This window comes from Acomys minous (genome assembly GCF_964271855.1).
Source record: "Acomys minous genome assembly, chromosome: 6".
Taxonomy (NCBI): Eukaryota; Metazoa; Chordata; class Mammalia; order Rodentia; family Muridae; genus Acomys; species Acomys minous.
The window spans coordinates 24,220,586-24,246,968 of record NC_140487.1 but is presented as its reverse complement, the minus strand read 5'-3'; the positions used below and the strand labels follow the sequence as shown (position 1 = coordinate 24,246,968).

The 26,383-nt window shown below is 40.8% G+C and overlaps 1 protein-coding gene across 6 annotated transcripts in view; it reads left to right on the top strand.

Moving 5' to 3' along the window:
* The window catches only part of CDK14 (cyclin dependent kinase 14), a 540,806-nt gene that overhangs the window by 335,542 nt on the left and 178,881 nt on the right, over positions 1–26,383 (top strand). The gene's annotated exons all lie outside the window — the stretch shown is intronic.

Below are 26,383 nucleotides of genomic sequence, written 5' to 3'. Positions count from 1 at the left end.
GTAGTCTTCAATTGCTAGCTGCCTTCTGTCACATTGAATATGGGGAATGGTAGGTGAGGAGAGCATGGAGACCTTCCGGAGGAGATAACCAGGCAAAACTTGTCTCAGCCAGGTCTTCAAGACTGCTCTCTCCTCTCTGAGAAGTCATATGGAAGTCTCCTCATGTTCCCAGGAGATGACATGAGGCAAATGGTGCCTCACCTCTGTCATCTTCTTCCTTAGAGCATATAGGTCCACCCTAACTGTGCCTCGTACAACATGAAACCAAATGACAGGACAGTTTACAAGATTCCTGACTCGCATTCTCCAAAGCTTGCCAGTGTCAAAAGCAAGGGGAGTCTGAAAAACTATCATAATCCAGCGAGGAAGTGAGGAGGAAGTGGCAGCTCAGAGCGATATGGTTTCTTGGATAGACCCCTGGGGCATCAAAAGTCAACAAAGGAAAACTAGTGAGACCCACATGAAGTATGGGGTTTACTTAATGCCATGTATCAGTGTGGGTGTTTATTTGTGGCAGATGTACTGGGTAAAAATTTAACATGAGAGCTGAACGAAGGGTGTGCAGGAACTCTCGCTGATATTTTTGCAACCTTTACATAACTTAAAATTTCTTCTAAAACTAAAGGCATATCTTGAGTTTCGGCAAAAGGTTGTCTTGAGCCAGCTTGTCTGTGTCTGTCCTCTTCTGTCTTGGACACTTCCTCAGGTTGTTTCTTCATGGATGAGAGAGGAAAATGAACAATACCCTTCTCACTTTGAGGAATCATTGGCTTAAAATAAAAAGTGTTTCTTAATTGCCTAGTACATAGTAAATGTACATCATTTTCATGTCAAGTACTTTGTTTTGGGGGAGGGATTTTATGCTAGTTACTAGCCATAAATATTATATCATTTTAAACAGAGAATAAGATCTAGACAAAGTAATAATTTTATTTCAAGGATTTAAATTAAACACATCGTGATAGCTCATGATACCATACTTTCTCCTTACTTACAAAACTCCCCTGTAAAACCGTTGAGGTGGATTTCAGTGTGGACCACATCAGGAGATTCCTGACAACCATTTGCTCCAGAGATGTGAGCTTTCCTCTAGAGATGAGACAGGAGGATGTTCCACAGGGGTTGAGACGCTGTCACTATTGTGTTTCCCTCCTATCAGCTATGAAACAGTGAGAAAAGAGACTAGGGACTACAGAACCACAGCACGTATGCCTCCGCCACAAGGTGTCCCCACCCCTATTGCATAGCTGATACATGAGGACAGCTGGAAGGATGGGGTGTCCCTGACCGAGACTCTTTTCAAAGAGTTGTACATAAAAATGTAAAGAAATAGATAAGGCAATCTCTAGGTGAAAGAGAAGATTCAAATTTAATTGAATATATGCCTACAATGCTGAAATGAACTCTCATGACTACAAAATAATACATTTTAATAATGGAGAATCCTGTTAATGTAAAAGGTGAAAACTCACCCTCCGTCTTTCCATGCTACCATTCACACAAAATCACATTTAGTTGTGTGTGTGTGTGTGTGTGTGTGTGTGTGTGTGCGCGTGTATACAATTAAATTTTTCTGTATCTTGTCTACCATTGTGTAGCTTCTATTTTCATTTCATACTATGTAACAACCACTTTTCATTGAGGAAAATTTTGAAACGTCTTCATTTTTAACGACAGAATGTACAGATAAGACATTATACAAATATCTCATCTGTTATTTTTTTAAACTACCGGAAGCTACATTGCATCCTTATTAAAAGTAATTATTAGAATTGGAAACTCTCAATATAATAAGTCAATTTTCATAAATTTGTTGAATATTTTTATATATCCATTCTTTCATCTAAAAGAAAAAAAAGTCTTCATCCTCCTTTCCCCAATAAAATCTTTTATACTATTTATTTAGTTGGATTGGGCCAGCAGATTATTTGAGAGACAAATGTTTCTCATGTGAGAAATATTTTACTTCTACTAAGAAGAAATTATTCATATAATATATGAGTCGTAATATGTAAGTGATTTAGTTTAATTTCACTGAGTTAATTTAGACAACTTATTCCTAAGTATTCTTTTTCCTTCCTTTTCTCTGTGTGTATAATGATGTATGTATGCATATTCACATGTATGGTGGTACCTGAGTGTACATGCATGTGTGCACATAGGAGTGTGGAGGCCCAGCGCTGATTCTGGAATCTTTCTAGATTTCTATTCCATCTTATTATTTTAAGGCACAGTGTCTTAATCAAACTCAGAGCTCACCAGTAAGGCCAGGCTTGCTAGACAGCTTGCTGTGGCCATGCTTTTCTGACACTGGAGTTATAAGCATGCCAGTCTGACACCTAGGTGGCTTCTGGAAATAAAAACTTCAGTTGCTCTTGTAGCAACTATTGTAAACACTGAGCCATTTCTCCATGAGCCCTTCCATGTATTTTGTGACTGTATAAAACCATTGAACATACTGTTTTAATGAGGTATATTTTATATGTTATCTATATCATGCTAAGTCATATCTAAATATTTAGCCTTTGGGTTTGCTTAATACATAAACACAGTCATTATGTTACTTGTTAGATTCTGAGACTGTTTTTTTTTTTAAGTTTTTAGTTAGCTTTTAATATTGAATCCTATTAAATAACCTTTTCAAGTTTTTAAGTCTTCTCTATGATAAAATAATTACTTTCTTGTATTTAAAATAAGGAAGCTAGGTTTGCAACCTTTAACCTTAGCACTTAGGAGGCAGAAATAGAAAGATCGGGACTTCAAGGCCAGCCTTGGCAATGTAGCAAGTTCAAAGCCAGACTGCTGCCTGGGTCCCCGTCTCAATAAATAAGTAAATAAGAAAACATAACAAGATTAGTTTTTTTTCTTGGATATTATTTTAGGATGAGTTCAGAAGAAACCGCAATAGTTATATAAATGAATTATATACTATAGCAATAGAACTAACTTACACAACAGCAAATTCTTACTGGAAATGTTTGTATAATGCAAATAATTTGTGTCCAGGAGCGTTGTTGGATTTCTTCCTGTAAGGATATTTAGCTCCCATTTCTTAATTTTATGGCAATGCTTTTCTAATTTTATGGGTATCCAGAGACCTTTGAGCCATGGCTAGGCTTTTAATAAGCTAAAGAAATAAATCATTACAAATTTCCCATGAGATTATTGGTGTACCAAGCCACAATTTGCTCTTCTTAGAGCACAGAGACCCATAAACGCGGATAACCATTGTGACTGCTGGCAGTAAATGTTTCATTTCCACAGATACTTGAAGTGCATAATGCTCTTTAAGATAAAATATCCTGCGGTGATTAAGAGCTGAAGACCACCTTTTGTGGACGGTTACTGATTTAGAATTAAGTGACAGTACGGGTTTGCCCTGAAGAATTAGAAAACAAATCAAAATAAAAAGTCTAGGAACTTTGGAAAGCAAATATTATAATCGTAAATTTTGCGTATTCTCCTCTGGATTGTTGATCTATGCAAACGTAGCTATATGACATGTTAAGCAAGCTACTCTTGGGGCTTGTTGATCACTGAATAAGGACATTGGACAAGCTCAATAAGGTTGAATCAATGGGAAAGCATTCTTTTCCTCAGTGAGCTTTTATATCTGGCCTAAAGAGGAATGGCTATTAAATGGGGATTAAATCCCCTTTAAGAGGCATCTACTGGAAACTGCCAGAATCTCTTTTCTAAAGTGGCAGTTGTGTATATATAGAAAAGCATTGCCAAGAAGACAATCAACTTTGGAAGACATGAAACGTGGGATTGTTTGTTTTGTTTCATGTCTTAATATTGGGATTAAGTCCATTCATTTCCCTGTAAACTGTGTATTAAAAGGTGGTTAATAACCTTGAAGCACAAAATTAATTCCTTGTAACCTAAGATAGTCAATATAATTAGTTTCCGCATACCGAGGCTATATTAAAAATGAGCAAGGCAGCAGAGCTCAGTCGGTGAAAGCCTTTCTGTTTTGCTTTCTTTGTGTATCCCTCTTTCATGGGAGAGAGCAGGTCACATTTTTAACAAATCCAATTAGTTTGTTTTCAGAGCATCATAATCATGTTGCTATGCAAGGTGAGCTGGCATTGCTTCAGTCTCCACTTTCACATGAATTCATTTTCCTTGAATTCATGATGTTCATATGCAAGGCATGAAGAAAGGCGGTAGACTTTGCACAAATCCTATTCAATGTGGAGTTGCCTGTGCATATTTACTAGGGCAGCTTTGCTGGAATATGGGGAGAGTGGTTTGTTTTAATTTTCAGCACTGCCTATTTTAAAATATAACATGTTGTGTTCCGTTCACCTCCATTAGCTGTAAAACATAAGCAGCAGATACATTCATTTAGGTGAGTGACAAAAGTCACAACTAATAAGAATTTCTATTCTGAACACAATGTTCTGGCTTGACAAAAAAAAAAAAAAGAAGCCCGCATGGTAGAACCCTGGGAATATGTGTCTCTCACTTCCAAACAGCTGAGCAAATGGCAGAGAGTACAAGGACAGCTGTCAGAGACTTCGGCAGATGCTTCTGGGTTTATGCGGCTCATGGCCCAGAGTACAGCACTGGTGACAGAGGGGCCACATGCTTCTGTTTTACAGGGCTGCTTTTTCCTCCCTGTCTCTGAACATTGATAACCCTGGCAATGTCACTCATGTCTGCCTGCCAGAAGTTCTTCTGCCAGTTGTTAACCTAGTTTATATTATTTGATTTGTACATTGGTGAAAATATTCCTCCTCATCAGTGTGTCGCTCAAGATTTTAATATCTCTCTCTCTCTCTCTCTCTCTCTCTCTCTCTCTCTCTCTCTCTCTCTCTTTCTGTGTGTGTGTGTGTGTGTGTAAGAAAGTGAGAGAGAAAAGAAAGCCCATTTAACTTTAAAGCTTCAAGATTCTTTCTTAAGCCCCCATGTTTCTATTTGAACTGACTGTGAGAGAATACCCTGGTTGCTGTCCTTGTGTACCCCAATGGGTTGCGTCAAGGGTCTGCACAATGTGCTAAGGAAGCCATACAGAGTGTGTGGGAAAGCCACACGGTCTTAGGTGACTGTCGCAGCTGTAGAGGCATGCTGACATGAGACATTTATCCCGTGGTTGTCGTGATTCTGTTTAGCCTAGGTTGTTTCCATTGGGCCATGTCAGCTCTTTCACTGCAGTTCTAAGTACAGTGTGATGTAAAAGGATCATGTGCTATTATGACATCTGTGGAGAATGTGGCCACCGCTATCAAGACACAAAAGAGACAGGTTGCAAGAACTATGAAAAATATAGTTCCTGCACCAAGATAGGAAAGATGTCTTCTTCAAGGCTGTCAAATACAAGTAGCCCAAACACTAAGAATGTAACATTTCTATAATTCCTGATTGTGTCACGGTTCTTCTTGCCATAGGTAATCTACTGTATATATGTGTAATAATATAAACGTATACATACGAAAATAAAATAATTTTTAAAACGTAGTTCCTGGTGACTGCTGAGCACCTGATCAGCAGATAGAAGACTCAGCAACCATACTGAATCTTATGTTAATTAAAGTATTAAAAGATTGTACCTTGAGTAAGTCACCTTCTCTAATTGAGTGCATTCCACATCTGTAGAGGGAGGAATGAGCTAAGTAAGTTTAGTTCTGTCTTACAACTGTTGCATTTTTGTATAATTTTATTTGTTTTTTAGTGTGTGTATGTATGTGTACGGTGTGTGTATATGGTGTGTGTGTGTGTCCACTTGTGTGTGCTCAGGCACATGAATGCCACAGTCCACATGTGGAGGTCCGAGAACAACTTGTTGGAGTCAGTTCTTTCAGACACAAATGGCCATCAGGCTTGGAGTTAAGTGTTTTTACCATTTATTGACAAAAGTTTTGAATTCTAAAAATGTATGGTATTACAAGATTAGGCCTCAGGGTTGTGGATGATTAAAGAAGACATTTCTAGGAAAGGTTTTGTTGAGCATTGAAGAAAGAACAAGGGTTGAAGATGTGAAAACAAGTGGGGTATGTGGAGAAACACAGGAGGTGATGGATTAGCTCTGGGGCAGGGGCAGTAGGAGTGGACCTTGTGTGTGTGTGTGTGTGTGTGTGTGTGTGTGTGTGTGTGTGTGTGTGTGTGTGTGTGTGCGCACAGTGGGCTGCTTGGGACTGGTGATGGGTAAAATCTCATTCCCACAAGAGAAGACGGTCAATACACAAATAAGGAGATACGTTTCCATCGCTGCTGTGGGAGGCTCTGGCTTTCTTACCATGCTCAGGTGCTATCTATGAAGATGGTACTTGCTGATTGAAGGTAGTAGGCAGAAGGCATAAAGATACTGGGAATGCGATCATTTCAGGCAGAGGGAATAGCTCCTGGCAACAGTATTAAAATGAAAGTTCTGAAGGCCAAATATGTTAAAGGTATTCTTCTTCATATTCAAAGTGAGTTCTAATACTACTTTGACTTTCTAAACATAAACCATTCTTCACTTGGGAGGTTTGTCTTGTGTGAATCACTCAGCTTGTGTATCGCTTACTATCAGATACTAAACGGATTCATAGAGAATTTGCAGAGCACCTGGGTGAGTGTCTTAGGCTGGTGATAAGGGCTCCTAAGTCAGTTCACCATGAGAGTTGGCATGGATGAAGGAGGGGAGAAATGTTTCTGTTTGGAAGAGCAGATGTTGGCTCAGAGGAGACAGAAGACTGCCCGGACTGCTGAAAGCATGGGCTCAGTCTCTGCACGTCAGAACCAGAACCTGAGTGCTTTGCCCTCTGCCTCGTGTAATGCAGTGAGGTTACTGAGAAAAGGCCATGTTTGAAACTTCTGAGCAAATACTTCTATGATGCTAGATTGGGAGAACCAGGTTGCAGTGTGTCTATGGGGTGAGTGGGCTATGAAAATCTAAAAACCAGTGAGGATAGCCATGTTGAGAGATTGGTCAGCAGAGAGGACTGATGTTCCCCTAAGGGTACTTTAAAGTCAGTATTTGTATGTTTTATGATATATCATAAATATTTTCTTTGTTGAAAATAAGCTTTTTTCCTCACATTATCTATCCTAATTATAGGTTCCCCTCCCTCTATTCCTCCCAGTTCCAATGCACCTCCTCTCCCTCCAGACCTCCCCCATTCCTGTCTCTCATTAGAAAAAAAGGGATTTTAAGGGCTAATTAAAATAAAAATTAACACAGTCTATAGGTCAACACAAAGAGAGCAAGGAAAGAGTCCAAAAGAAAGCACAAGAAAGAGACTCACTTGTTCGCACCCTCAGGATTCCATAAAAACACTAAACTGGGAGCCATAATATATATGCAAAAGATCTGTAAGGGAAAAAATATATATATAATGTATTTAATTCTATATTTATATATTTATATTTATATATAGTTATATGTTATATAGGATAAATTATATATATGTATATACATACATAGTATGTATATAAAGTTATAAGACAAGGAACCTTCAAAGATACCATTGAGCCTGTTGGCCGTTCACTCCTGGGAATGCAGTTACCCTTATGTGTGCTTCGTTTCCCCAGTGAGACTGCCTTGGAGGAAACTAAATTTTCATTTGTATGTGGTTATTACTTGGCTATTGCTTTTGGGTTAGGGATGGGGACGTGTGTCTGCTTCTACTTTCAGCTCTGGGATGCCATCTTGTGAAAACTCCTGCAGGCCTTGGGCATTCAGCCTCAGCCTCTGTAAGTTCATATGTGTAGGTCTTGCTGATTTTGAGGCCCGTGGTTTTCTTAGTGTACTCTGTCCCCCTTTGGCTTTGTACACTCTTTCTGCCTCCTCTTCACTGGGGTTCCATGCACCCTTTGGGAGAGGAATTTCATGGAGATGTCCTATTAGGCTGACTGTTTCCAAGGCCTCTCATTCTTTGCATAATGTCCGCTGTGAGTCTCTATACTTGGTCCCATCTGCTGTAGGAGGAGGCTCTCTGGTGATGACTGAGCAGGGCACTGATCTGCTTCCCTGGGTGGAGTGCTATTGTAAATATTTTTCAATGGTGCAGGTTAGGGTGTTTATAAATGACACTGAAGATTGAAGGAGACGTAGTTGGTTGATCAAGATATTGCAAAAAGCCAGAGAGAGCGGGGAGAGGAGATAGTGCTTTGAAAGGAGTGGACACAGTTGACTACTACTGTAGAGGACAATGAGACATTCAGAATGTGATCTCAGGGCCTCACAAATGAAAGGAAAAAGTGGGGCCAGCACAGCGTTGTAAATGAGGGAGGCTCTGGCAGGGTGTATAGTACTCTCTCAGTGAAGGGACAGTAACAGATGATAATTGGTAACTATGTATGACCAGGAGAGGAGACGTGGCTGAACACCTTCTGAGATCTTTTGTTGATTTGAGACACTATTATAGAAACAGAAAGGGCTTTATTTCCAATTTCTCAATTAATAGCTTACTTACTTTCATACTGCTATGGTTATTTTTTTCTTTGTTCACTTTACATCCTGATTGTAGCCCCCTCCCTCATTGCCTCCTCCCTTGTACCTCCCTCCCCCTCCCCTAGTCCTCAGAAAGGAGGAGCCCTCCTCCCCTAACATCTGCCCTCAGCCTATCAAATCTCGTCTTGACTGCCTGCATCCTCTTCCTCAGTGGCTTGGCAAGGCCACCCCACCAGGGAAAAGGGATCAATGTGTGGGGACCAGAGTCTATGTCAGGAGTAATCCCTATTCCCCATATTAGGGGACCCACAAGGAGACTGTGCTGCCTGTCTACTACATCTGAGCAGAGGGTCTAGGTCCTCACCGTGCATGGTCCTTAGGTGGTGCATCAGTCTCTGCAGCAGCTCCCTCCTCTGCCCAGATTTGTTGGCTCCATTGCTCTCCTTGTGGAGCTCCTGTCCCTCCAGGTCTTTCTATTCCCCAACTCTTCCATAAGACTCCCTGTGCTCCACCCCAGGGTTTAGCAGTGAGTCTCAGCATCTGCTTGGATACTCTCTCTCTCTCTCTCTCTCTCTCTCTCTCTCTCTCTCTCTGAAAATCCAGAAGGGACATAGACCCCAATTTTAGAAGGGAAGGATGTAAAAATAACGGGGCCATTTTTTGCTATACTGGCTGTCTCAATTTTCATTAAATCATATGAAGCTGGTAAACAACCTTTCAGGGAGACATCCTCTGTCAACAGTTGATTCAAACTCCTATTTTTATCTCGATTTCTCCAAGGCTCCTCGTAGCCCTCACAGTGCCATGTCCCAGGATGAATGTGAAAGTGTGAATTGTCACCTTGTTTCTTTCAGGCCGTCAGGTACCCTCTTTGCTCACCATTCTTTCTTCCCACTTGCACTGGCGAGTTCACAGATGTGTCAGACTGAAACACTGGTTACCGTAAATGCCGCTGCAGTGTGACAGACACATCTGAGGCAAGTGGGGGAGGTGATGACACTTTGTAAATTCTCAGGATGTTAAGGGGTTGCCATATAACTCAAATTCTGCCTTTTAAAGCCTTTTCTTTATTTGTAAATATGTGTCCACAGCTTTTCTCCTCGTGTAGGCAGCTTCTGAAACAGTCCCCCTGGTACCCAAGGTCTGGGCTGGATCTAGTGACTTGTGTCTAATGGTAGAATATGGAGGCATATAGCACTTTTATAGACTAAGGCACAAAGGGTTGTTGCTTCTAAGGCTGGAGAGATGGCTCAGCAGTTGGAAGCACTTGTTGCTCTTTTAGAGGACCAGGGTTCCGTTCTCAGCATCCGTACAGCACCTCACAAGCACCCTAGCTCCAACTCCAGGGGACCTGCTGCCCTCTTCTGACTTCTGCCCATACCAAGCATGCAAGAGGTGCACATACATGAAGGTAACATATTCATACACATGAAGCTACATGAAATTTTTAAAATTGATTTTTAAGGGGAAAAAAACCCCAAGGCTCACTTTTTCTTTAATGCTATGCTGTACCTACTATTCTGTAGTGGAGGAAATGCAGAGCCGGAATCAGCCTGTCCCTGAAGCAGGACCATTTATCTCCTGCATGACTTGATTAATAATGTGTTTCCCACGTTGACTTTGTTGCTTCCCTTCACTTATCCTCCAGAATGGTGAGTCTGTCTCACCCATTAATCTTTCTGTGAAGCACAGCCTCACTTGAAGGGACCTTCAGTTGTCTCTTGTCCAGATCTCTGCAAGGAAACAAATCGTCCTCAGAATATTTGCTCCTCACCTGATATCTCAGGTCTTGTTATTAGATAGCTTGATAAAAGTCTGGAGCTGTTTGATTAAAATACATCTTATAAAATAATCTACTCGAGTCATTGGAGCATGTCCCTTAGAGAACAAATTCTCTCTAAGTGAAGTTAACAGGCTATTTGCCCTTGGAGGTGATTCATCCCCCATCTCTCCTGTCTTCAGACAATGGTAGTAATACATTTCCTAGACTGAGTGTGTGTGCCAAGTCTCTTTATTTGTAGATTTAGCTGTGATGGAAAAGTAGCATAAATGTGACAAAATGTTTTTTTTCTCTTAGCGCAGTGACTCACCTGAATGAAGGTTTTCTGTCGATGTTTTAATAACTGTATGTATACAGTGTATCCCTGGTTGTCAATCTCTGCTCACAAATTTATCTTCTCAAGGAGAAGAGCAAATGTCAGGATTACCACACTTTGCCATCCATGTTTGCCACTCCCTGGTGCCCACGCAAGACCTCTCTGAGGGGCTGTCTTGGTTACTTTTCTGTTGCTGTGGCAAAATGGGACGACCAAAAGCAGTTTACAGAAGAAAGAGTTTATTCTGCCTTATGGTTCTAAAGGGAGTGTCTGTAATAGCCAGGAAAGCACATAGAAGAGGCAGATACCTGGCTGGCTAGTTATATTTTATCCACACAAAAGGCGCAGGGTATGAGGGGAGGGGATGGGGAGATCGAGGGTGTTGGGGATGAGGCTATAAACCATAAAAAGTCCATCACCAGGGTCACACTTCCTCCAACAAGGCTCTACCTCCTAAAGGTTTCATAACCTTCACAAACAGTGAAGGTTACTGGGGCCAAATATTCAAACTTAGGAACCCATCGGGGAGGAGGGGCAGTTCTTATTCACGTGACCACCACAGGGTTATCCTGCCACTGTGCTTAACAGCTACAGATTTGTCTAAGCATAATTCATGATTCTAAATACTAGCGATGGACCCTGTCCCCCAGTGAAGCTCTCTCAATGCCCGGTTGGAAATTCCTCCTCCTTCTTCCCATCTTGTTTCCGTATCAACCCATCTGCTTTATCCCTTTAGTTCATAGTTTGCACTTCAGTTGGCATTACTATTTTAATTTACTTACTAGGGTGTAAAATGCTGTACTGGGGCGTAGAAAGGAAAGGGGTACTTTGTGTGTTGCAAGCACTGGTGTGACCTTAACACTGCACCCGTAGTAACTCATAGATTCATGTAGTAACCAGTAAAATTTCTTAACCTTGGTTTTCATCTTCTGATTTTTTTTTTCGGGGTGGAGGGTGACATTCTATGGCCTCACTATGTAAAATCTAACTGTGTAGCCCATCCTTGTCTCGGACTCGTGACAATCCTCCTATCTAATCTCTTGAGGAAAGGAATTAGACTTGAACCACTGTGCATTGTAACCAGCTCTCTCTGCTCTTCTTGAAATGCGTACTTTAAAGACTCACACAGAACGACTGTGGTAGGCACATAGAAAATTTAAAAGAATGGTTTCTTCCTTTGCATCTTTTAAAAAATAGATGTGAGATTTGTTTTCTACGGTTCCTCCGCTTGGAGTTCCTGGTTCTAATAACGTGGAATTACCAATAGGTAACATTTTACATTCAGATGCAGAGTTCATTTCATTGAAGTTCAGTAGGACAAATTACTATCAGTTTGCTGCGAGCAAAATTCAGCCTTAAAAGTGTTTCATCATGTTTGCCAGGTGGAAAGCAAACAGCTGAAAGGCGTTGATGAACCCTTTATGAAGAGTAATGCTAGGCTCATTGTTTCAATCTCCTCACACTGATGACAAAATGGAAAATAGTGCTCATATCTCATGCAGGATAGTGATGTGTGCACAGCTGATCTTGTGCACTTCTGGCACTTGAGTCAACTGACTTATCACTTGGGTCTATAATATGCTAAGAAGTAACTATTTCTACATTTTTAAAGGATGTTTGCAGCTTCCTTTCAATTTTCTTCTTGGAAATTCTCATTTGGAGAGTGTGCTAATCTTAGGGAATTAAGTTACAATTATGGGGACATGAAATATGACTATACATTATTTACAAATTTTCTTGTTTATAGTAAAACTCCATTTTAGAGTTAAATAATCAGCAAGTGTAGCAAATGGCTCATAATTGTGGTCTTCCTGATATGCCATGGTGCTGAGTTCAATACAAAATGTTAGAGGTATTAACTTTAGGGAAATTACAGCCACCTTCCTCATATGTAGAAGCAAATGTAAGACGGTATTTGTTCTTTCTAAATGGTAAGTTCAGTTTTTGTAGTAAACTTAAAAATAATATTTTTGGTGGCTCTCTATGCCTTCCACTCAGTTATTAGGTAGTCTTAAAACTATATGCATACAAAGGGAAAATGCTGTTATCCATAGTAAATTGCAAAAAAAAATACTGTTCACATAATTCATTACCTTTTGAGCTGATGGCATCACCTTCGATTAAGTGAAATGTGACATGGACAGGAGTAGATGCTTTGGCATTAAAAATGTGTTTGCCTACTAATCACAGCTGTGGTAAGGGTGTGGGGAGTGAAGGATCATATATACCAATCTCTAAAATGAAAGAACCAAGAGTGTAGTTATGAGTACAAATCGACACATTCAAAACACGTATCAATGAGATAGCTCTAGCCCCAACCTAATGGCGTGAGTTCCATATTCTTGACACACATGGTGAAAGGAAAAACAGACTCCCACCACAAGCCCCTTGGCATGTTCATACCCCTTCCCTTTGGCACACACTAAATAAATAGATATAATTAATAACAACAACAACAACAACAACAACAATAATAATAATAATAATAATAATAATAATAAATTCTATTCTCTGTACCTGAGGCAGGGCTTGGGTTGGGAGGATATTACTTTTGATTGTTTTCCTTAGTGGTTAACATGGTATGAACTGGTTGAAATGGAACATTCATTTATTCTCACAGACCTGTATCACCCTTACTTCCAAAAGGGGAAAAGATGGTGGGCCACATTGTCCCTCACAGAAAACTCAGTGACATTAGTAGAAAGTAGTGTTTTGCCTTTGAGGCTGAAGATCAGAATGATCTATTTTTTTGCAAATATAAGTAGCTTGTGACTCTTAGCAATATCTACCAATCTCAAAAAAAAAATGATATAAAACTCATTATTATTGTTTTAGCATTTATTTTTTGTTGTTTTGTTTGTTTTGAAACAGGGTCTCAGCTGTAGCAGGCTAGCCTCAAACTGAACTCCTGACCTTCTTGCTTCCATAATCCAAGTACTGGAACTATTGTTTTTTAATTGTCTGCATTATCTGTAGGCCTGGCTAGCAATCGGTTAAGACACAGACACTTGTCATATTTAAAATAGCCTTAGTTAACCTGGGGCAGGGCAGACATTAATCTTCTAAACTACTTCCCATAGTGGGGCAGCTATGTGATACCTGCCCCAATCCTATGCCATCTGTTTCTACCAATTTCTGTCAAGCTATTCCCATGCATAATCCCAAACACTTCTTTTTAAAAAATGTATTTTATTAATTTATTCATATTACATCTCAATTGTTATCCCATCCCTTGTATCCTCCCATTCCTCCCTCCCTCCCATTTCCCCCTTATTCCCCTCCCCTGTGACTGTGACTGAGGGGGACCTCTTCCCCCTGTATATGCCCAAATACTTCTTAATGTTCTTCGTCTGGGCTGAATTCGCCTCCACACCAGCCATGTGCTTCTCCTCCATCAAACCCGTGGCAGCCTTCCTCTCCTCCTCTGGTCTTTCTCCTTCTTCCTCCCAGAATCCCTCTCTCTCCTAGCCCCACCTATCTCCTTTGCCCTGCCCAGGTGGCATGGCTTTTTATTAATCAAAAGGTGGATCACAAAGACAGCGAGCAGTAATTAGCATCAAAATACATCGACCATCTCCCAACACTGGTACTGGAATTCTGTGGACCAGAATGCTCTTTTAGCATCTTTAAAAAACTAATGAGTAAGCCCCACAACTCAAGCAGCTTCAATTTCCCTACAAGATATATATTTCTTCTATTTCTGGTTTCCAAAGTAGTCGTTTTGTTTATGAAAATGCTGTTTAAAAAGCTGAATGACTAATTGAGGGAGGGGTCAGGGGTTGCTTTGTTTTAATAAGTCAACTGCTTGTGCTCAAAAAAAAATTAGTGAGCTGAATAAAGTTCGAAAACTGCTTTTGACTCACTTGTTATGCCCATAGCTCAAGAACTGAGTTTGACAAATGTGGAGCATTTAGTGTCCAAAGCCTTGCATCCAAATCAAAGGGATGCTTTCAGTAGATGACTCCTACCTCACTCTCAGTATCTTCCCATCTTTTTTCATGTGGTCCTCTCAAGACGCAGCTATGTTGTACTTGGCCACATTGCTCATTCGTTTCGTGTTGTTTCTACTGTTGTCAGGCAGGCCTGCTGGGCCAGGCTTAGTCCTTACAGAATTGGCATGACATCCAGGAAAGCTGTAGAGGGGTGTGGCTATGTTCAGATTCCTAACAGTGTCAGTCACTTTTAGATGTTGCTATCACGACAGAATTATGTATTCCTTCCACAGAACCTGGTTGATGCTTTGGCAGTTGTTCTGAGCTTCAGGAAAGCCTTCGGCAATACTTAGGACAAGTTTTGGAAAGATAAGATGAAAAATTGTCTTAAGAGGGTCTTTCTCCAATTGTTACTGGAGTTTTTCTGTCAAAAACACCAGCTCTGCCTTCCTAAGAGGCTCAACCAGGCCTCTGCAGCAGGCTAATTAAGAGATGAGTAATTGTAGGAAGATGAGAGAGAGAGAGAGAGAGAGAGAGAGAGAGACAGACAGACAGACAGACAGACAGACAGACAGACAGACAGACAGACAGACACAGAGACACAGACAGACACAGACAGACACAGAGATTTAGACAATGTGGTCACTCTGAGAAGAGGCATATGTGACAGAGTTCAGCAGCCACAAGCTCTCTTCCAGGCAGTGATGCAGGCTTGAGTTTAAGGGAGAGAGTCAGGGCAAAGCCAAGAGGATGCTTAGCTGGTCACAGTGTGGTCTAATTGACAACTGTCTGGCTTCTGCAGTGCAGAAGTGAGCTCTGCCATCTCTGTTTCTACTCTGCAGCACAGCCTTATGGCGGTGAATAATTGCCTGAGGGCTCCTGTTGCTTGGGGACAGTTTGAGTCCCTAGTCATAAACAGGTTTATTCATTAGCCTGTTGTTTCTGGAATTGAAGATGATTCAAGAGGCGCCAGGCTGTGCTGCACACTGTTAATCCCAGCATGCACTTGCACTCTGGAGGCAGAAGCAGCAGGATCTCTGTGCATTCCGGGCCAGCCTGGTCTACATTAATGAGATCCAGGCCAGGCTAAAATATTTAATAAGACCCCGTCTTTAAAACCAACATAATAAAATAAGTTTTAAAAGGGGGTTGCTTGAGCATGGAGGCAGAGATAAATAAAGATGGGGCATCAGTGCCTTCAAACCCCAGAAAATGTGTGACATTTTCAGAGAGGCTGACATGTCTAGTGATGTCTTTTTAAAGAGCAACTGGAAAGGGTTGATCCAGCATGCTGCTAGGTGCTTCAGGAAGCCATCAGGTCAGCATGTTAGCTGAGAGGATTATATATTGAAAAACCAGCGGGTTTCTAAATTTCTTTACCCAGATTTTTTTTCAGGCTGTGTAACTTAATCGGCAAGCAAAACTAGTATTTCTGTCAGTTGGTTGTTTTAGATTTTCCCTTTAGTCTTGGAATCTGGAAACTCTTCAAATTAATATTTATTCCCTTTATGCTGTTCAGCAAGTTTTGGTTAAAAAATTGCTTCCTTTTCACTCTCTTTCCTTTTGTTCTAGTTCATCTATTTATGACAAAATTTTATCACAATGAAATTGGCTTTTAAATACTGTAGAGACACAGTATGCTGTCTAGGATGACAGATTAATTACCTCCTTTCTCCCCTACGGGAGCCTGGTAAGAATTTGAAGGCATATCTTGGCTGATAGCTTACCCCTAAGGTCTGTGTGTTCTACCAAAAAAAATAATGAAAAAAGGAAATTTACCCCTGCTGCTGACTCTCAGGGTACATTGCTTTGATAATACCAGCCTGTCATTTTGGGTGATAAGATAAAACATTTACTCAGGAAGGAAAGAAGAAAGAAAATGATAAAATTCTATCTTCGGTGTGTTGTAGCCAAACCTGCTGGATAAATGATCTAATGATAATGGAAATAAACTTAAAGGAACCTCCAACAATGGCTATACTTCTCTTTTTTTCTTTTCTTTTCATGGGAAAGGCAGTATTTTTCTCGGAGATGAGCACAGCAACTATCCTTTCATTCTTTTTTTTTCCTCTCCATCTCCTAGTATATAATACTCCTACTGAACACTCAGGAGGAAAATTAGGATATACCTAGTAATTTGCATATTCATCTCCTCCATGTTCATGGAGCAAAAGTGGCTGACTTGAATGTAGTGCGTGATCTCCGTTAAAATAATGCTGTCATAACTTGCTAACTGGCAGAGCTTACACCTGGAGGAGGTGTTGAAAGCCCCTTTTATGTGTTATGCCACGTTAGATGCAATTTAACCATTTACTATAAAGGTATGGGACTCACGGTTCCAGGAGATGAGACTTGGCAAGTATGCTACAAAGCCTTTTTTAAAGAGCAATCCTAGAGCAGAACAGCAGGGCTCACTTTCCTAACCTGTAGAATGAGGTTAGAGTCTCTGTAGCTTTCAAAGGAAAAACAAAAGCTTTAGTAATGTAGTTCCTTCTTAAAATGAAATCTCACCAGTAATCCTGAGGCTCCCACATCCCACCTTCTTGACCTGTGCCCCTACTAGGCAAATGACCACTCTGCCAGGGACACCCCATGAGAACCACTAGGCCAGAAGATTCCTAATGTTTCTCCAGAACTATTCGACTTTCTCCACCATAGTTACTGTGTTGCCTTAATATTGCTAATACTTTCACATTAAAGTTACAAAGTTGTCTGTATGCCTCAATACATAGTTTTCCTTAAAGCCTTTTGTTAAAATCTTCTTAGCTGGGTGTGGTGGTGCACACCTTTAATCTCAGCAGTCCAGAGGCAGGTGGATCAATGTGAGTTCAAGGCCAGCTTGGTCTACAAAGCAAATCTAGGACAGTCAAGGCTACACAGAGAAATCCTGTCTGGAAAAAACAAAACAAACAAACAAAAAAACCAAACAAAAACACCTTCTTAGTTCCTTTAATCATTAATTATTCAAATCATTCATGCTGTATAGGTATTTTAACCCAATAGCATTGTATTTTATACTTTATACCTTGATGTTTCTTTTACTAATGCTTAATGGTAAATTTAGATCAACACACATTTACTAAAGTTATTTAATTTATGACTCCAACTTATTTATTGTGATAGGACTCATGATACAAATAAATAAGACATTGTCCCTATATCTCAGGACCTCCCACTGTAGCCAGGGAGAAATACCAGGAAGTGTGTTATGATAGCATGTGTTAACCAGTCTTCATGTCTGGGGCCTACTTAGTAATCCATCTTCTTCACAATAAGAATATCATATATAACCAATCTCAGTCATGACTCTTGATGTATCACTTATAAACTAACCCATATTTGGTCTCCACACTTTCCTCTTTTAGTGAATGGTAGTGCCCATTGAAACCAAAGCCAGCAATTGAATGAATCAGATAATTCTACTCATTCTATTCCTAACATAGACATTGATTTGGCCCAAAATTTACCATACCTTTTTCTAAGATTCTATTATACCTCCATTGGTCACCACCACAACTCCCATCTTGCCTTCATCCTTGACAATAGTCCTCTCATTTTCACTGGTAGCCAGAATATATTAGCTAGTTTATTATCTTTTATACTTCAGACGAAACAACAATGGTGTATCTCAAAAAACACTTCTTCTGTGTAACACAGACTGGTAAGTGTCCCCGTGCTATGCTCCATGAGTTCTCCAGCAGCCTCGGCATCTCTCATGTCTGCAGCCTCTTGCTCTTTTGCGTATTGCCATCATTCACCTGGTTGATGTTATTAACTCCTGCAGCACTCAGGGGCCCTTTCTTAAGGACATGGCCTAGTAGTTGCTTGCTTTCTCTCATGACCTTTTGTTCAGACTTCTGCACATTGATATGATAGAGGAGCATGATAAAATGCCACTACATGTTCAAAGAAAATTCCAGAAGATTGACTGCCTCGGAGAGAAAACAGACAATGGTTGTAAGTAAACTTTCACATAGGGTGGTTATTCAGAACGTCAAATTATGTTAACAGTCTTTAATAGCTTTTGTGTTGCACTTTGATTTAGATATCAAACAGATTCTTCCAAATACATCAGACTGTGTGACAGTCTGCTAAAGCAGTGCTTTGAAGTATTTTATGGCATTAAAAGTTTACACGGGGAACTGGAAAAGTTTGACATCAATGATTTATGTGTTTATTCTATGAAGTAGGAGAATAGGAGTGAATTAAATCAAAGGCAGCCAGAAAGAAAACAATAATAAATGTCAAAGAAAAGATACACAATTGAAAACAAAACCAATTGAAAACATCAACAAAGTCAAGAGCGGTCAACACCTGGCTCAGAAATTGAGACAATGGAAGAGAGGTATTTGCAAAACTGGAAAAGGAGAATAAAAGGGCTGGATGGGAGACAGGAGCTTGCCTGGAGATGGTCCACAACTGCAGGTCAGAGACAGATGGCATGGAGTCACAAGCCTGTGCCCTTGGGCCCAGGCTGGCTTCTGGCAGGCAGAGAAGTAATGTTGGAGAGGTCTGCAAGGCTGCAAGTGAGCATCATTGGGTGGCCAGTGCACTGCTATGGTCTCCTGACCCTACATAGATCAGGCTAAGATCCTTTCTCTTCCGGGTCTCTTCCCTATCTTCTACCTGGCAAAACCCATAGCCTGTCTTCTGGAAAGATGGAAGTACCACTGGGAGACACTTGGATCTCAATGGCATTCCATTGAAAGCAGAGATAGTTTGTAAAGTGAATTTAAAAAAAAAACTATTTTAGTTTCATGGAAGCTCACTGAAACATTCAAAAGCTTTTTCTTTTTCAAACACGTGTGAATAAGTGTACTGTTATTATTGACTAAAGGATGACAAAATTGGGCTTACATACGACAAGTTAATGGTGACAATTCCATACGTCAGGAAAGATTACAACTCCAGTTCAGTGGACCTGTGGTCAGGAAGCCAAGAAATATAAATAATGTAAAGTGAATTTGTTGCACTTGGATGAAATGACACGTTTTGGCAGCACGTTATGGTTTAGGATTTCACATTCCAGGGTGTGGCTGCAGTACCATTCTGACACAGAATTAGCATCCCCTGATTAATGTTATGTAAAACAGAGAGAGGCTGGGGAAGCAGAACCATCAGGGATTGTTCCTTGTAAGGCAAATAGTATTTTTAGGACCAAAGTGGATTTTTCTTTTTGTCCACATGGCACTCAACAGATGGTGATGTGGGCGGCTGTGGTTTAGCATCTGAAGTAGTTCATAAAGACATCCAATCTTATCCTCGGCCCACCCTAGAGGCAGTGCTGGCTGCAGGCTGGTCCAGACAGAAGTCCTTGTGGGTGGACCGTGCTGGACCCTGCAGACAGGCAGTTGCCCTCAACAGCAGGACGGCCGGAGACAGCTTGTTTCTGCCTGCTGGCTGTGCTCAGAAAAAGCTTAGCCAGGCCTATTTTGATGTGAAAAAGAGCTTGGAGTTTTTCCTTCCATGACATCCCTTAATTCTTTTTTTATTTTATTAATTTATTCATATTACATCTCAATGGTTATCCCATCCCTTGTATCCTCCCATTCCTCCCTCCCTCCCATTTTCCCCTTACTTCCCTCCCCTATGACTCTGACTGAGAGGGACTTCCTCCCCCTGACATCCCTTAATTCTTAAAAACAAATCCTAAGACTGAAATCATCCTTCTCCAGAAGACCACACTTGGAATTACTCTTAATGTTCTTTCCACCTGCAGCATAACTTGTCAGTCCAGTCTTAGATGCTACCTGGGTGGGTCAGAGGAGCAGTGGGGAGCAAGTCCCTGAGCATGCAGTCAGATGTATACCAGAAAGATCCCCCTGAAAAGAATTGCTTACTACCAACACATGCATCACCAAATTCCCTTCCTTAATTTGGTCTCGCCCCATTGTTATTATTTGTTCCCTGAATCAATAACCTGATGCACTCAAATTTATTTAATCCTGTCTTGGGTTTGGGGGGGGGATTTGTTTTGTTTTGTTTATTTGTTTTCTGTTTGTAGCCCAGTTGGCCTGAGCCTTGCTATATAGACCAGGCCAAGCTGGAAACTTGTGACAGTGATGCGTGATCCTCTAGCCTTGGCCTTCGACGAGCTGGGATTTCAGGCGTTCAACACCATGCCCTGCAGAGTTTGTCTTCTTTTATGACTTCCTAAATTAAAAAGCTCCCCCAAATCCCACTAGAGTTTGGAAGTATGTGAGTTAAGAAGCCAGGCTTCTTCAGCATTGCTATAATCCCTAGGAGCTCTGATTAAAAAGCCCACGCATGCCCTTGCTCTCATGCCTGGGCAATCAGTTCCTAAACAGTATAGGTTTGAAAGTGGTATCTGCGTTGATTCTCAAAAATGCTACAAACGTTATTTCGACTTGTTTTATTTTTTTTTCCCCACTTAATTCAGTCATGGAAAGTTTTGTTCCTCATTCCATATAAAACTTGAATTTTGTTTTAGCAGCACATGTCAATCCAGTCTGTGTGGGTACATAATAACTTGTATTACTCCTGAGGACTTAGGTTGCTTTCTACAATCTCACTGTCACGAAAGAACAGGCCCAGTGGGTCAGCCCTCACATCATACCCAGAGCTTTCTGCACATACGGTTTCTCTGCAGAAACAACCCAGCATTTTATATGCTTCTTAGATAACTCGCTAAAAGCACTGGGCTGATTGGCACTTCCCATCAGCGTACACTCTCCTGTCCTACGCTTATGCCAACGTTGCTGACTGGCTTGGCTGGTGATGCAGTATCCTTGCTCAGCCCAGTTCCCTTTTTCAACATGCACTTTGGCAGAAGCCTGTTCGCGTCCCCAATCATTTGCCAGTGTAGCATGATTCCCTGGAGAGTGGTGTCCAACCCAGACCTTCCTGGGACTTGTGAAGTGGGAGTTACATACTAAAACAGGGTTAGTGTTCTTCATCCTGTACAATAGAATATTAAGTTATGATAGGCATGATCTAAGTAGACAGAACACTGCTAGACACATTTATAAAACGTATAACAACCAGATAACTGTTACCAGTAATTGGCAGTCAAACAAATCCGCCTCAGCTCCAACCACCCACCACAGGAGCAAAATAAATGTTATTTTTCTCTTTTTTTTTCTCCCAGATGAATAGAAGCCTCAGATTCATTTCAGCTGTATGGAATGAAAACGCCTTCAAGCTACCACCTGTCAATAATCCCCTTTTCCTTCTATAAAGACAATATAGCATCAATAAAGATAGTCTGGGAAAACAGGAGAAAGAAAAAAACAGAAGTCCTGCCAGCTTCTTTATTTTCATTTTTACATGTGCTTTTCTAATTTCTAGCCATCTGTCATCTGTGGTTGATGATGTCTTTTCATGAATATAGTTTTTGCATTCTGATTTGTTTATTTCAAACATTGCATTTTGTTAGACAATCTATGTAATGGTTTCAGCCTTTACGGTCCGTGAGTTAGGGATGAGGGGCTGGCCTCCTCAGAAAAGACCTTCGTTTATTCAGATGTCTCATTAGCAGATTTTTATTACTCATTCTGGGCACAGCACAGCCTTACAGAGCATCTGGGGACAGGAGCAAGGCTAGGGAGAAGGCCGCAACACTGGGACTTTGCGACATTAGCGGTTGTCCCTCCTCTCCGGAGTTTGTTGTCTGGCACTTTGCAGAGCTCTGGTGACTAGAGGTGCAGGCAGGATTGGGATTCTCAGACTAATCAAGGGTGAGAGCAACACGGGCAGGTGAGAAAAATGAACACAAAGCTACCTGTATCAGCACTGCAGCTTCTGAGCTGAGTTTAGAATGCAAACACTTGAATTCAGCCTGCGCTGAGGTCATTCTTTGAGCTTCTCAGGTATCTTTTATTAATCTTGTTTGCTCCCTTCCCCCATTCTTTCGCTGCCTCCCTTTCTCCTTTCTTCCTTTGCATATGCCTTATGTCTCTCAGATGCCTACGACAACATTTCCCTATAAAGCCAAAGGTTATGAGTGGTAGATTTTGCCGTAGTGAGTAGAAGAGGACTTAAAGATATAAAAGCCCCTTTAGGCTTTTTCCCCTTTGTTTTTTCCTTCCAGGATACTGATTCCATCGAGGACTTGAGTGTTTTACGGGTAAGAAAGGGAAGACATTGAGTTTATTAAAGTCTATGAAACGCTTCTTGGACAAGCATGCAGAGTTGTTTTGTGTTAACATTTTCTCCATTTAAAGCTGTCACTCTGTTCCAAGATTTAATTCCTTTAGTTAAGTATAGTTAAATTGTAAATTATATATACATATATGTGTGTATGTGTGCTTCAGCCTTATTAAGCCCCCCGCAGGCCTAGGTTAGTTGACTCTGCTGATCTTCTTGTCCCCTCTGGGTTCCTTTTCTTGTCCCCTCTGGGTTCCTCTATCCTTTCTCCCACTCTTCTACGAGACTCCTCAAGCTCCTTCTAATGTTTGGCTGTGGGTCTCAGCATCTGTTTCGATCTGCTGCTAGGTGGAGCTTCTCAGAGGACAGCTATGCTAGGCTCCTGGCTACAAGCATAGCAGAGTATCATTAATAGTATCTGGAGTTGGCTTTCTCCCATGGGTTGGGCTTAAGGTTGAGCAAGGCATTGGTTGGCCATTCTCTCTCTTTCTCTCTCTCTCTAATTTTTTCCTTTTTATTAATTCATTCATATTACATCTCAATTGTTATTATCCATGGATATCTTATAGACAGGGTAGATTTTGGGTCAAGGGTGTTATGTGTAGGTTGGTGCCCTCCTTCTTCCACTGGAAGTGCTATTGGGCTATGAGGTAGACACATCTGTCTCCATGTTCCCTGTTCCTAGGATTCTCAGCTAGCGTCACGCCCATCCTCTCAGGAACCAACCCTGTTGCAGGTCTCCAGCTTCTCTCATCCCATCGGTTTCCCTTTTCTCTTCCAGCCCTCCCATCTCCAGGGAAGGGGAACAAGGGTGTAGATCATGTGTGGAACTATACCACTTTTTAAAAAATGTATTCATTCTACATCCTTGTCATAACCCTCTTCCTCCCTGTTTCCCCTATCCTTTCTCCCATACTCCTCAGAGAAGTGGAGCCTCCCTCCCCGCCCACCCCAGCATATCAAAGTAACGTCAGGATGAGTGCATCCTCTTCCCCTGTGGCCTGATGAGGCGCTCTGCCAGCAGGGAGTGATGGAAAAGCAGGCAACAGACTCCATAGTACCACTTTTAAAAAAAAATTTACACACTGATAGGTATTTAAGTTGATCCTAGTTTTGTTGTTTCCAGTTATCACAAAGTGAGCTGATATTATTAACCCAATGTCTATATACAATTATTTATATGGACATATTTAACTTTTCTTTGAATAAATATGTAAGAGTAGAAAGGAGAGATCATTTGGTAGATACAAGCTTGGCTTAGATAAAAATCCTAGGCTGGCAAGATGGGTCAATGGATAAAGGTTCTTACAGGACTCACGTGGTATGTGGAAAGAACTTTGAATTCCACACATGTAGTTTGGCAGATGCATGACCACACATAAATAAATAAAGGCAGAAAATCCTGACTGTCCAGTCTCTAAAGTTGTTATGGCATTTTACATGGCCATGAGCAGTATGTGAAAAATAGTCTACCTGGTAAACGGCAGTGTGTAAGTCCACCTGACCATCATCAGTGCATGAGAGTTACAGCTAGGAGCTGGAGAAATAGCTCAGTGGTTAAGAGCACTGTCTGCTCTTCCAGAGGTCCTGAGTTCAATTCCCCGCAACCACATGGTGGCTCACAACCATCTATAATGGGATCTGATGCCTTCTTGTGGCATGGAGGTGTACATGCAGATAGAACGCTCATATACATAAAATAAATTAATAAATCTTAAAAAAGAAAAGAAAGAATTTATAGTTCACCAGGCCATCATCAACACATGAGAGCTGCAGTCTACCTGGCTGTCGGAAATATCTGAGTTACAGCTGTTGCATTTCTGATTTTAGAAAACAGGCACTTGTATCTAATAGTGACTTTCATTTGCATTTTCCTAATGATTAAAGATGTCGAGCAGCTTTTTGTGCCAGTGTTTGTCAACAATATGTTCTCTTTGCTTAAGATTCTGTTCAGATATTTCGTCTCTTTCATATTGGATACTCGCTTTCTAATCACTGGGTTTGGGGCCTCTGTGTGCTCTGGGTAGACAGCTGCATTGGATATATAGCAGGACTCCCGGCCCAGATCCACCCATTGTAATGTTCTACTTGTAGGTTTCTAGGACCCTCTGGATCCTTTTATCTCCCTATTCTCCCTTGCCTTTTGCCTGCTTGTGTGTTGACTCTATACATGCAGTGCTAGAAGAGGCCAGAAGAGGGAGTCAGATCTCCTGGGACTAGAGTTTCAGATGGTTGTGAGTTACCCTGTGGGCACTGGGAACTAAACTTGATCCTCTGGAAGAGAGCAACCAGAGCTCTTCTAAGCCATTTCTCCGGCACTAGGGCCCGGAAAGCTGAGTTTTTTTTAGTGAATATATAATAATACAAATATTTGTATGTGTCTGGAGTGGGGCACAACACAGTGCAGATGTGGAGGTCAGAAGAAGAAACTTGCAAGAGTGAGTGTGTCCTTCCATCATGTGGATGTGGGGGAGACTGAACAGTACCTTAGTCCACGATGCCATCTCATTACTCCTAAACCAATATGTTAGTGTGTGCTTATCCATATATAATTTAATACATATTTAAATATATTCTTACAGAAAATTATGATAGGCAGATTTGGGCCCAGGGGTTCCACTCAAACTATGGCACCAGCCAAGGACAATACAGGCCGTAAACTTCAAACCCCTAGCCAGATCTAGCCAATGGACAGGACATTCTCCACAGTTGAGTAGAGAGTGGGGTCTGACTTTCACACGAACTCTGGTACCTCATATTTGACCACGTCCCCTGGATGGGGAGACCTGGTGACACTCAGAGGAAGGATAGCAGGCTACCAAGAAGAGATTTGATACCCTATGAGCATATACAGGGGGAGGAAGTCCCCCTCAGTCACAGTCATAGGGGAGAGGAGTAAGGGGGAAATGGGAGGGAGGGAGGAATGGGAGGATACAAGGGATGGGATAACCATTGAGATGTAATATGAATAAATTAATAAAATAAAAAAAAAAAGAAACCAAGAAACCCAGGCACTGGGGGTAGAGATGTTATAGTTGGCACGCTTGTGTTTCCTCCCAAATACATGATTTTTTTACAAGAAAATTAAACATTAATTTTTTGCATTCAACTTTTCATTGCTAGTATATGAAAATATGAATGATTTCTGTGGGTTCATCTTATATCCTCTAACTTTTCAAAACTCAATTTATTATCATAGCCTTTTAAAAGGTTTTGTTGGGCTAGGGAGATAGCTTAGTGGTTAAAAACACTTGCTGCTGTTGCAGAGGGCCTGGGTTTGGTTCTCAGCACCACATGGTCACTCATAACTGTCTGTAATTCCGGTTTAGAGGATTTGAGGACATCTTCAGGTCGTCAAGTACACATGTGGTTCAGAAACATACATGCATACTGGTAAAAATACCTATGCACATAAAACGAAAATAAACCTTCAAAAATACTTTGTGAATAAGGATAGGGTTATTTTTCTTCTTTCTCACATTTAACCCTTTTATGTCTTCCTTCATTTACTTTACAGATTATAACCTCAATCATAATGTACAAATGAAGTATTCAGTGTAGACACCTTTGTCTTGTTTATTTGAGAAGATAACATGGTCTTTAGCCATTAAACCTGATTTTAGCTTTAGAGTTTGCTGTTGCTGTTTACAACTTCCCCTTCTCTGGTTGAGGAGACCTTTCTTTCCAGAGTGGCTTTAAAAAAAAAAATCAGGAATAGATATTAGAATTGCTTAAATATTTTGTTATTTTTAATTTGCCGAGTTGATTATGTCATCTTGGAATATATATTATTATAAATTATATATTATATATATATATGAGTCTGAGAGTGAGAATGAGAATATATTGTATTATATATATTCCTCTGC